This window comes from Gossypium hirsutum, chromosome A01, assembly GCF_007990345.1.
Source record: "Gossypium hirsutum isolate 1008001.06 chromosome A01, Gossypium_hirsutum_v2.1, whole genome shotgun sequence".
NCBI lineage: Eukaryota > Viridiplantae > Streptophyta > Magnoliopsida > Malvales > Malvaceae > Gossypium > Gossypium hirsutum.
In genome coordinates, this window is record NC_053424.1 from 77829705 (window position 1) to 77839776 (window position 10072).

The 10072-nt window shown below is 37.5% G+C and overlaps 1 non-coding gene across 1 annotated transcript; it reads right to left on the bottom strand.

Moving 5' to 3' along the window:
• Nucleotides 1–9732: 9732 nt before the first annotated feature.
• LOC121207922 (small nucleolar RNA R71) lies at nt 9733–9838 on the bottom strand. Its single transcript, XR_005903017.1, has one exon. It is a non-coding gene; the product is annotated as a small nucleolar RNA R71 (small nucleolar RNA).
• Nucleotides 9839–10072: the final 234 nt, after the last annotated feature.

The following is a 10072-nucleotide window of genomic DNA, read 5'->3' on the forward strand; positions in this document are numbered from 1 at the left end:
TGCATTGACTATCGGCAGCTGAATAAAGTGACGATAAAGAATAAATATCCGTTACCGCTTATTGATGATTTGTTTGATCAACTAAAGGGAGCCTCAGTGTTTTCAAAGATAGATTTGAGATCGGGTTATTACCAGTTGCGAATTCGAGATTCAGATATACCCAAAACTGCTTTCAGAACGAGATACGGCCACTACGAGTTCTTAGTGATGCCGTTTGGGCTCACTAATGCCCCTGCGATATTTATGGATTTGATGAATCGGATCTTCAGACAGTATTTGGACTGGTTCGTAGTTGTGTTTATTGATGACATCTTGGTCTATTCAAGAGATGAGACCGAACATGCTGAACACCTGAGATTAGTGTTGCAAAATTTACGGGATAAGCAGTTATATGCTAAGTTCAGTAAGTGTGAGTTCTGGATAAGAGAGGTTAGCTTCTTGGGTCATGTGGTATCTGCATCGGGTATTCGAGTTGACCCGAGAAAAATTTCAGCCATACTTAACTGGAAGCCTCTGAGAAATATTACTGAGGTTCAGAGCTTTTTGGGACTTGCCGGTTACTACCGACGGTTTGTAAAAGGTTTCTTCATGATAGACACACCAATGACGAAGCTACTTCAAAAAGATGTTAAGTTCGAATGGACGGAAAAATGTCAGAAAAGTTTGGATCAACTGAAAACTTATCTGATTGAAGCTCCAATTCTAGTGCAGCCCGAATCAGGCAAAGAGTTTGTCATTTATAGTGATGCCTCCCTACTTGGGTTGGGTTGCGTATTGATGCAAGAGGGTCGAGTTGTGGCCTATGCGTCGAGACAATTAAAGCTACATGAGAAAAATTATCCAACCCATGATCTCGAATTAGCTGCCATCGTATTCGCTTTGAAAATATGGCGACATTACTTATTTGGTGAGAAGTGCCATGTATTTTCGGATCACAAAAGTCTCAAATATTTGATGACTCAAAGAGACTTGAATCTGCGACAAAGGCATTGGCTTGAGTTGTTGAAAGATTATGAACTTGTCATTGACTATCACCCGGGAAAGGCTAATGTGGTTGCGGATGCCTTAAGTCGTAAATCACTGTTTGCTTTACGAGCAATGAATGTACACTTGTCTGTTCTATCTGACAATGTGTTAGTGGCGAAATTAAAGGCCAAACCATTGTTGATTCATCAAATTCGTGAAGCTCAGAAAGTCGATGATGAACTGGTTGCAAAACGGGCTGAATGTGTTTCGAATATGGAATCAGAGTTTCAAATTGATGATGACGATTGTTTGAGGTTCAGAAGTCGGTTGTGTGTTCCAAGAAATTCAGAACTCATTTCAATGATTCTGAACAAAGCTCATTGTAGCCGAATGTCGATTCACCCGGGGAGTACGAAAATGTACAACGATCTGAGACGTCAGTTTTGGTGGCATGGTATGAAATGAGACATTTCCGATTTTGTTTCGAAGTGTTTAATATGTCAGCAAGTAAAGGCGGAACATCAAGTGCCTACGGGTTTACTCCAGCCAATCATGATACCTGAATGGAAATGGGATCGAGTCACGATGGATTTCGTATCTGGGTTGCCAGTATCGGCAAGTAAGAAAGATTCGATTTGGGTTGTTGTGGATAGACTGACTAAGTCGGCTCACTTTATCCCCGTACGTACGGATTTTTCATTGGATAAACTTGCTAAATTGTACATTTCTCAGATTGTGAGATTACACGGGGTACCTATCTCTATTGTATCGGATAGAGATCCGGGATTCACCTCGCGATTTTGGAAGAAATTACAAGAAGCTTTGGGTACCAAGCTGCATTTTAGCACCGCTTTCATCCACAAACCGATGGTCAATCCGAGCGGATAATTCAGATACTTGAGGATATGTTGAGATGTTGCATCCTCGAGTTTAGTGGTTCATGGGAACGGTATTTACCTTTGATTGAATTCGCTTACAACAATACTTTTCAATCAAGTATTAAGATGGCACCTTACGAGGCTTCGTACGGGCGTAAATGCCGTACGCCATTGTTTTGGACCGAGCTCGGTGAAAGCAAAATTTTCGGAGTGGATTTGATTAAAGATGCTGAACAGAAAGTAAAAATAATTCGTGAAAGTCTGAAGGCAGCATCAGATCGTCAGAAGTTGTATGCGGATTTAAAATGAAGAAATATTGAGTATCAGGTGGGAGACAAAGCGTTTCTTAAGGTTTCACCTTGGAAAAAGATACTCAGATTTGGCCGCAAGGGCAAATTGAGTCCGAGATTCATTGGGCCGTATGAAATCTCCGAACGAGTTGGTCCAGTTGCGTATAGATTGATTTTGCCCCCTGAACTTGAAAAGATTCACGACGTCTTTCATGTTTCGATGCTTCGACGTTATAGATCTGATCCATCGCACGTAATTAATCCATTAGAGGTTGAAATTCAACTTGATATGAGTTATGAAGAAGAACCGATTCGTATCCTGGCTCGTGGAGTGAAAGAGTTACGAAACAAAAGGGTTCCGTTAGTGAAAGTGTTATGGCTCAAACACGGGATCGAAGAAGCTACTTGGGAAACCGAGAATGCCATGAAAGAACGATACCCAAACCTATTTACCGGTAAGATTTTCGGGGACGAAAATTTCTTATGTGGGGGAGAGTTGTGACAGCCATAAATTGACCCTAGCCAGAAAGTGGTTTCGGGACCACGAAACCGAGTCTTATAAATAATTAAAGGTTATATTCTGTGTTTATGATGTGCGTAAATGCTTGTGTGATAGTTCCATACTTTAATTTGGTCAGTGTATGTGAAATTTATTAGTAGGGACTTATGTGAGGCAATTTAGAAATATGCTAGGCAAGTGTTAAAGTGGCCTATTAATATATGTGGGAAAGTGCTTGTCCTTGCATGTCAAATTAGCCAAATTAAAGCATAGTGGCCGGCCATGCTATGGGTGGAAACATGTCACAAACATGTTATGTTAGTGATGTATGTTAGGAAAAATAAAATAAGGGCATGGTAATAAAATAATGAAAGGGAATATGATGAAAACAAAGAAAAAAAACTGTCCATCCTTTTCATTTCTTTTGGCCGAAAGTTCTAAGGAAGAAGGAAGGAGCTCTTGCTTCATGTTCGGCTTGGAAGAGGATTAGGAAGAGGTTCGGCCATACTTGTATCTAGGTTAAGGTAAGTTTGATGTTGTGCCATGAGATTCATGCATGTTTTTAGTTGTTAGCTTGAGGTCTAACTAGCCCATGGTTTAAATCTTTGCTATGTGAAGGAGATGATACTCGGCCATGGGTGTTGTCTTCTTGGTGGATGTTTAATGTTGTGTTGGTGAGGTATGAAGATGATAGAGTGTGTGTGAGAATTTGAAAAAGGTAGGTCTTAGCAACTTCATGAAGCAATCGGCCATGGTATATCCATAAGTATGATTTATGCTTGTTATGTTACTCATGGTTAAAATGATTCGGCTATGCTTCATGTAAAAATAAAATATACATGTGAATTCGGATATATGTTTATATTTGGTTAACGATTTATCCTTGTGAAGTATAAATTTGTAACATGATTTGAGTTGGAAGTTATTATAATGTATTTGTGCATTCGGGTATATGATGAAAATATATGAAATGGTTATAATCAACCTTATGATTCGACTCTTGCACATATATATATATATGTTTGCACATGATGTATTGGTATGCCATTTATGGATGGTATTAAGTATATAATTGGCCTCAACATATACATGCATACTCGGCCACATGAGAATATTAGTGTTGCATGTATTCGGTTAGAGGCAAGCATATTGATACCTTTATCTTGGTTTAGACAATCGGCTAAAAGGGAGTGTGGGTTAATATGTTGAGTTGATGCATGATTTCACATGTATGTGACTTTAATGTCTAATGTATATATATGGGCTAAGTACCTTGAGTTCCTCTTTTCGATGCTCAAATGATTAAATCAATTTATTTGTTAAATTAAGCTTAAGAGCAAAGGGGAACTAAATCCGATAAAGGGAAGGAAAAAGTGGTCGAATAGCCATCGAAATCGTTCGACAACATCCGAGGTAAGTTTTCGAGTAACGAGACTTAGTTACCGATTTGATTAAGTCATGATGTATGAGCATAACAAATATGCGGTGATATGATGATTCTACTTGAATCATATGTTGAGTTAATTAGTCTATACGTATGACGGGTAGCCGTATGTGCATAGAGATAGTGTCATAAAGCAAATTAAACCATGCTGTCTGTATGTGGCTAGTGAGCCAAAAATGGGATCGCTTAATACGTGACGTGTGTTTGAACTCCAATTATGAAAATGAAATATAGTTGTGTCATGGTTTATTGATATGTGTATGAATATTTGGATGATAACCGGGCTAAGTCCCGAAGGCATCTGCGCTAGTGACTAGTTCCGAGCAAGTCCCAAAGGCATTTGTGCGAGTTACTAAATCCGGGCTAAGTCCCGAAGGCATTTGTGCGAGTTACTAAATCCGGGCTAAGTCCCGAAGGCAATTGTGCGAGTTACTCTAACCGGGCTATGTCCTAAAGGCATTTGAGTGAGTAGTTATATCCGGTTAAATTTCGAAGGTACGTGATTTGGGAATGAGCGATCTGCTGTAATAATTTCAATTAATACGCTCGTAAAAACTCAACAACGAGGTATGTGTTGTACATGCATTGGATTAATTGATTCCTCTTAAATAGTATTCGCTCAGTCGATTAAGGAGCTTCCGGTTTTGGTTAAGTTGATCCCTTATGTATGAATATAAGGGTTGGAAATGTGAAGTAGGACTGATTTTTGAGAATATATGTGTATATGAAATTATCCGTTTAGTTATATGAATGCTATACTTCAGTTGAGCTTAATTCCATTGCTCAAAACTTACTAAGCATTAAATGCTTACTCCGTTCTTTGAATCTTTGTTTTATAGATTTTGGTTCGTCGGCTATCGGACTCGGGATTATTGAAGTCGAAGTTGCCCACACTATCAAAGCCCTTTGGTATACTTTTGGTTGAACTTTGAAATGGCATGTATAGGACTACCCTTTTTGTTGTTGGTCATGGACCCTTTGGTTTTGTATGAATTTGGATAGCCATGCGAAAATGGCTTATATACACTTTGAGCTTAATATTATAATCGTCTTGTATGATGTTCATTAAGAGGCATGGAAATGTTTGGGAACGATTAGCCATTGGAATGGTTAATCATGATCATATTTTGTGCTATATATGCAAAAGGGCTAGTTGAATCATGGAAACTATGTAATAGGTAAAGTCTACCTTAAAAATAGATGCTGATAGCAGCAGTGACGTGAATGTGAAAAATCACTAAAAATAGTCGGAATGGAATTAAATAGTGAATAAATTATGTAATAGAACCTTGATGAATCTATTTTCATAGGAAAGTAACGAAAGAATCATATGAACAGTATGTTAAGAGATATTTAAGTTTTCGTGAGACAGGGCCAGAACGGTTTCTGGATTCCCTGTTCCGACTTCGGAAATTCATTATAAATTAACCAGAGATAATTAGAAGTCATGCCATATATGTATAGATTCCTTTTCGAGTCTAGTTTCTATAGAAATAAACAGCATCAGTATTGAAGCCCTTTACAGGGATATATCCAAGTCGTAATGCGTAAAGGTCAGTGTAGTCGAACCCTGAAACAGGGGAGACTTTAGCTAATAAACTGTACTAATTGGCTCGACCAAAAATTCTAGAAAATAATTTTTAGATGAAAATATGAGTCTAGTTTCAGGAAAAATTTACAGAACTGGTTTTCGAGTTTTGGAACTCGAGATATGATTTTTAAGGTGACAGTGACGCAATTAGCCAGCTCGTCTGGAAATTTAAAATGGATTGTGCAACTAAGTGATTTAAGTCTGTTAACCCCTCGTGTCCGACTCCGGCAACGGTCTCAGGTACGGGGTGTTACATTTCATACCACTTCCAAATCCAAATATCATTATAAATTAAAATATACTTTCACACATCTATACAAGCTTACCAAACCACAATTAACTTCATATACCATCATCACTTATTTAGTAGAATATGCAAGATCAAACATATCTTTACAAATATATATTTATTTATATACCTATGTGGTCGAAATTACAAGTTCAATTAGAACACTCCATAAATACTTACCTATATAACCGAATATACCATATTCATTACATCATTACAAAAGTACATACCTATAAGACCGAATATACAAGGCTCAATATAATCATCACATATGGCCGAATATTACTAAACTCAAGCCACCATTTTTTTTATCAAGAATATAGCATCACCGATTACTTAGTTTTTCTCCCTAAATCCAAATTCGGCATATTCTCCCTAAATCCAAATTCGGCATATTCAACAAACCAAATACTAACCTCAACTTTTATGTAAAAAAAATAACAAGCAGCTTAACACATCCAACATAATTATCCAAGCCAATGACATCAAAGCATCAACTAAAATTTCAAGCTTCTTAGCTGAACTTCAAACTTCCTAATAACCTAAATTTAAACCATGGAATAGGTAGAATTCAACTAATTATCTCAATTTATGCATAAATTTTCAAGAATGGCATAGTACTTACCTCAATCTAACCATCATCTAAGTCGAAAATTAAACAAAAATCTTTTCTTCTTGCTTGCTTCAAGCTACGACAATGGAGGGCAAGATGAACCTACTTTGGTTTCTCCTCCCACTAACCCCCATAATGTTATTCTTTATTCATTATTTCATTTTGTGAATTAAATTGTTATTATAAAAATTACATAATATATATTAATCATATCATGGTCGGCCACTAACCAAAAAAATGAGTAATTGACATGCAAGTCCACCTTTGTAACAACATGCATAAATAGACCACCTTAAAATTTACCCATCACATTTCACAAATGTCTCACTTAAGTCCTATTTAAAATTTTCACATACAAATGACAAAATCAAAGCATGAGACTTTCACAAATGCATTTACACATATAATAGGCATAGAATTTAACAGTTAATTATTTTTAAGACTCGGTTTTGTGGTCCCGAAACCACTTTCCGACTAGAGTCAAATTAGGGCTGTCACACATCATGTTCCACATCAGTCCTTGAGTACACCAGTATGTCGTCGATAAATACTACGACAAACCGATACAGATAGGGTTGAGATACTCTGTTCATCAGATCCATAAAAGTTGCCGGTGCATTTGTCAATCCAAAAGGCATTACCAAGAACTCGTAACGACCATAACGAGTCCTAAACGCTGTCTTGTGCACATCGACCTCTTTAACTCTCAATTGATGATAGCCCAACCGGAGATCTATTTTAGAGAATACTGACACCCCTCGCAGTTGATCGAACAGATCATCAATCCTTGGCGAAGGGTATTTGTTCTTAATGGTCAGGTTATTTAATTGCCTATAATCGATGCACATACGCATGGACCCATCCTTCTTATTCACAAACAAAACTAGTGCTCCCTACGGAGACATACTAGGTCAGATAAACCCACGGTCTAGTAACTCTTGTATCTGGGCCTTAAGCTCCACAAGCTCCTTCGATGCCATTCTATGAAGGGAGATGGACATTGAAGCTGTATCAGGAAAGATCTCTGATAAACGCCAAATTATACATGTTTTTACCCCAAATACTTAGCATATTTATGGATGTTTGCTATTACATTTGTGTATTTTTGTGCTCTTAATCCGATTATTTCATGTACTTTACTATGGAGAGCACCAAGGGTCAAAAGGATCCAAAAACGATCTAAAAAGGGACAAAGCGGACCAAATCGAGAAGACCACATAGCCTAAGCCTTGCTACACAGGCAGCTCACACGCCCGTGCCTTTCGAGGGTGTCGACCAAGGTTTACATAACTCAAACAACCTGGCCATTGAGCCCACATAGCCATGGCAATTTAATGGATTGAACACGGCCTGGCAACCACGTCACACGGGTGTGTCCCTTTTTCAAGGAGTTGTATTTTACACGGAAAAAGGATACTTATGGGGCAAGAAAGCCAATTAAAATCCTATATAAACACCCTAAGTATGACCTAGAAAGAGGCCTCGCTCTCCAGAACTTTTCTGGAACATAGAACCACACGCCGAGAATTACTTGAAGGAAGCCAGACAATCCATCTCAAAAGCCGGAGCTACTCCAAGACTGAAGATCTCTCTCAGAATTCCTTCAGGGGTTTTAGAGTTTTCTTTATGTTTTGTTATTTTCATACTTTTGAGATGTAATTTTATTTTATTATGAACTAAACCCCTTAGATACCTAAGGGGGATAAAACCTATGATGGATATTGGTATTATTATCTGAACTTATGATAAATACTTGATTTGTTGTTAATTATGTCTTCTTAATGCTTGGGTTAATATTCCGGGTATTAATTCATGATTTGATGTGCTTATGCAGAGGAGGAATAGACCCTGCCTAATAGTAGATTTGGCATAATTAAGCGGATTTGATCGGGCGCCTAGAAATAGGGTTACGAGATTTTGCCAAATTAGGGTGAAACCTAATATGGGATTCCATAGGTCGAGCTAATGCAAACCTAGAGTGTTAATTAGAGAAAAGTCTCGGTTATTCAATCTAGGGATTAGACGTTATTAGTCTTGAATAAGGATAATAACATAGGTTAGGGAGTCTCACAGATCAAGTCAAGTGAATAAATCATCCGGTTCAGAGTCAGATAACAAGTGAAATCTAGGTGGATTCCTCCTTGGGTTTCGTCTTTAGCAATTTCTTTTCTTCAAGTCTTTTTCCAAACTTTCTCTTTTCTTTGATTAAATTAGTTAATTAGTTTAGATAATTAGTTTAATAAACAAACCCTTTTATTCTTAGGCTAGATAATAAAAAGATAGTTATTACTAGTTCTTTTGGTTCCCTTGGGTACGACATCCCGGTCTTGCCATTACTATACTATTGTTCGATAGGTGTACTGGCCTTTTCGTCATGATAATAGTTAGTCTAGGTTTGATCTTTATTATAAAAAATTATTACTTGTTACAAATCACTACGATCAAGTTTTTGGTGCCGCTGCCGGGGATCTGAAATATTAGGAACACTAAATTTTTATTACTTTAGCCATTTATTTTTCTTGCAATTTTATTTTCTTTTCTTATTTATTAATTTACTTTTTCTTTCTCTTGGCAGGTTTTTATAGTTTATGACTAGAAGAAACCCGTCAAGACCCTTACTTTTTGACGAAGAAATCGATCGAATAGTTCATAGAAATCAAAGAGAAATAAGGCCTAGTTTACAATACCCAAAAAATGAACAACAAGACAATACTCAGCCTCCAACCGACTAGATGGCTGAAAACCTAGACAATCAGCTGCCTCCTGCAATTGCAGCTAATCAAAATCCAGCTCCATGTACTATGTATGACTATGCTAAACCCTCTTTAACAAGAACTGAATCAAGTATAGTTAGACTTGCTATTGCTGCTAATAATTTTGAATTAAAACCTAACACTATTCAGATGATACAACAGTTTGTTCAGTTTGATGGTTTGCAGGATGAAGATCCCAACACTCACTTAGCAAATTTCCTGGAATTTTGCGATCCATTCAAAATCAATGGCATCTCTGATGATGCCATCCGTCTTCGGTTATTTCCCTTCTCACTGAGAAACAAAGCTAAACTGTGGTTGAACTCGTTACCACGAGGGTCTATCACTACTTGGGAGCAAATGACCAAGAAATTTTTACTAAAATATTTTTCGCCGGCTAAAACGGCTAAATTACACAATGATATCTCTTCTTTTGTGCAGATGGACTTAGAAACACTTTATGATGCATGGGAGAGATACAAGGATCTATTGAGAAGGTGCCCTCACCATGGGTTGCCTCTATGGCTGCAAGTTCAAACGTTCTACAATGGTGTGAATCCCTTGACAAGACAAATGATTGACGGCAGTTCCTGGCGGAACCATCAACAATAAAACACCAGAAGATGCCTACGAATTCATAGAGGAGATGTCACTGAACAACTATCAGTGACAAGTCATGAGGACTAAGCCAAAAAAAATAGCCGGCATTTATAACATCGATTCAGTCACCATGCTCTCTAATCAGGTAG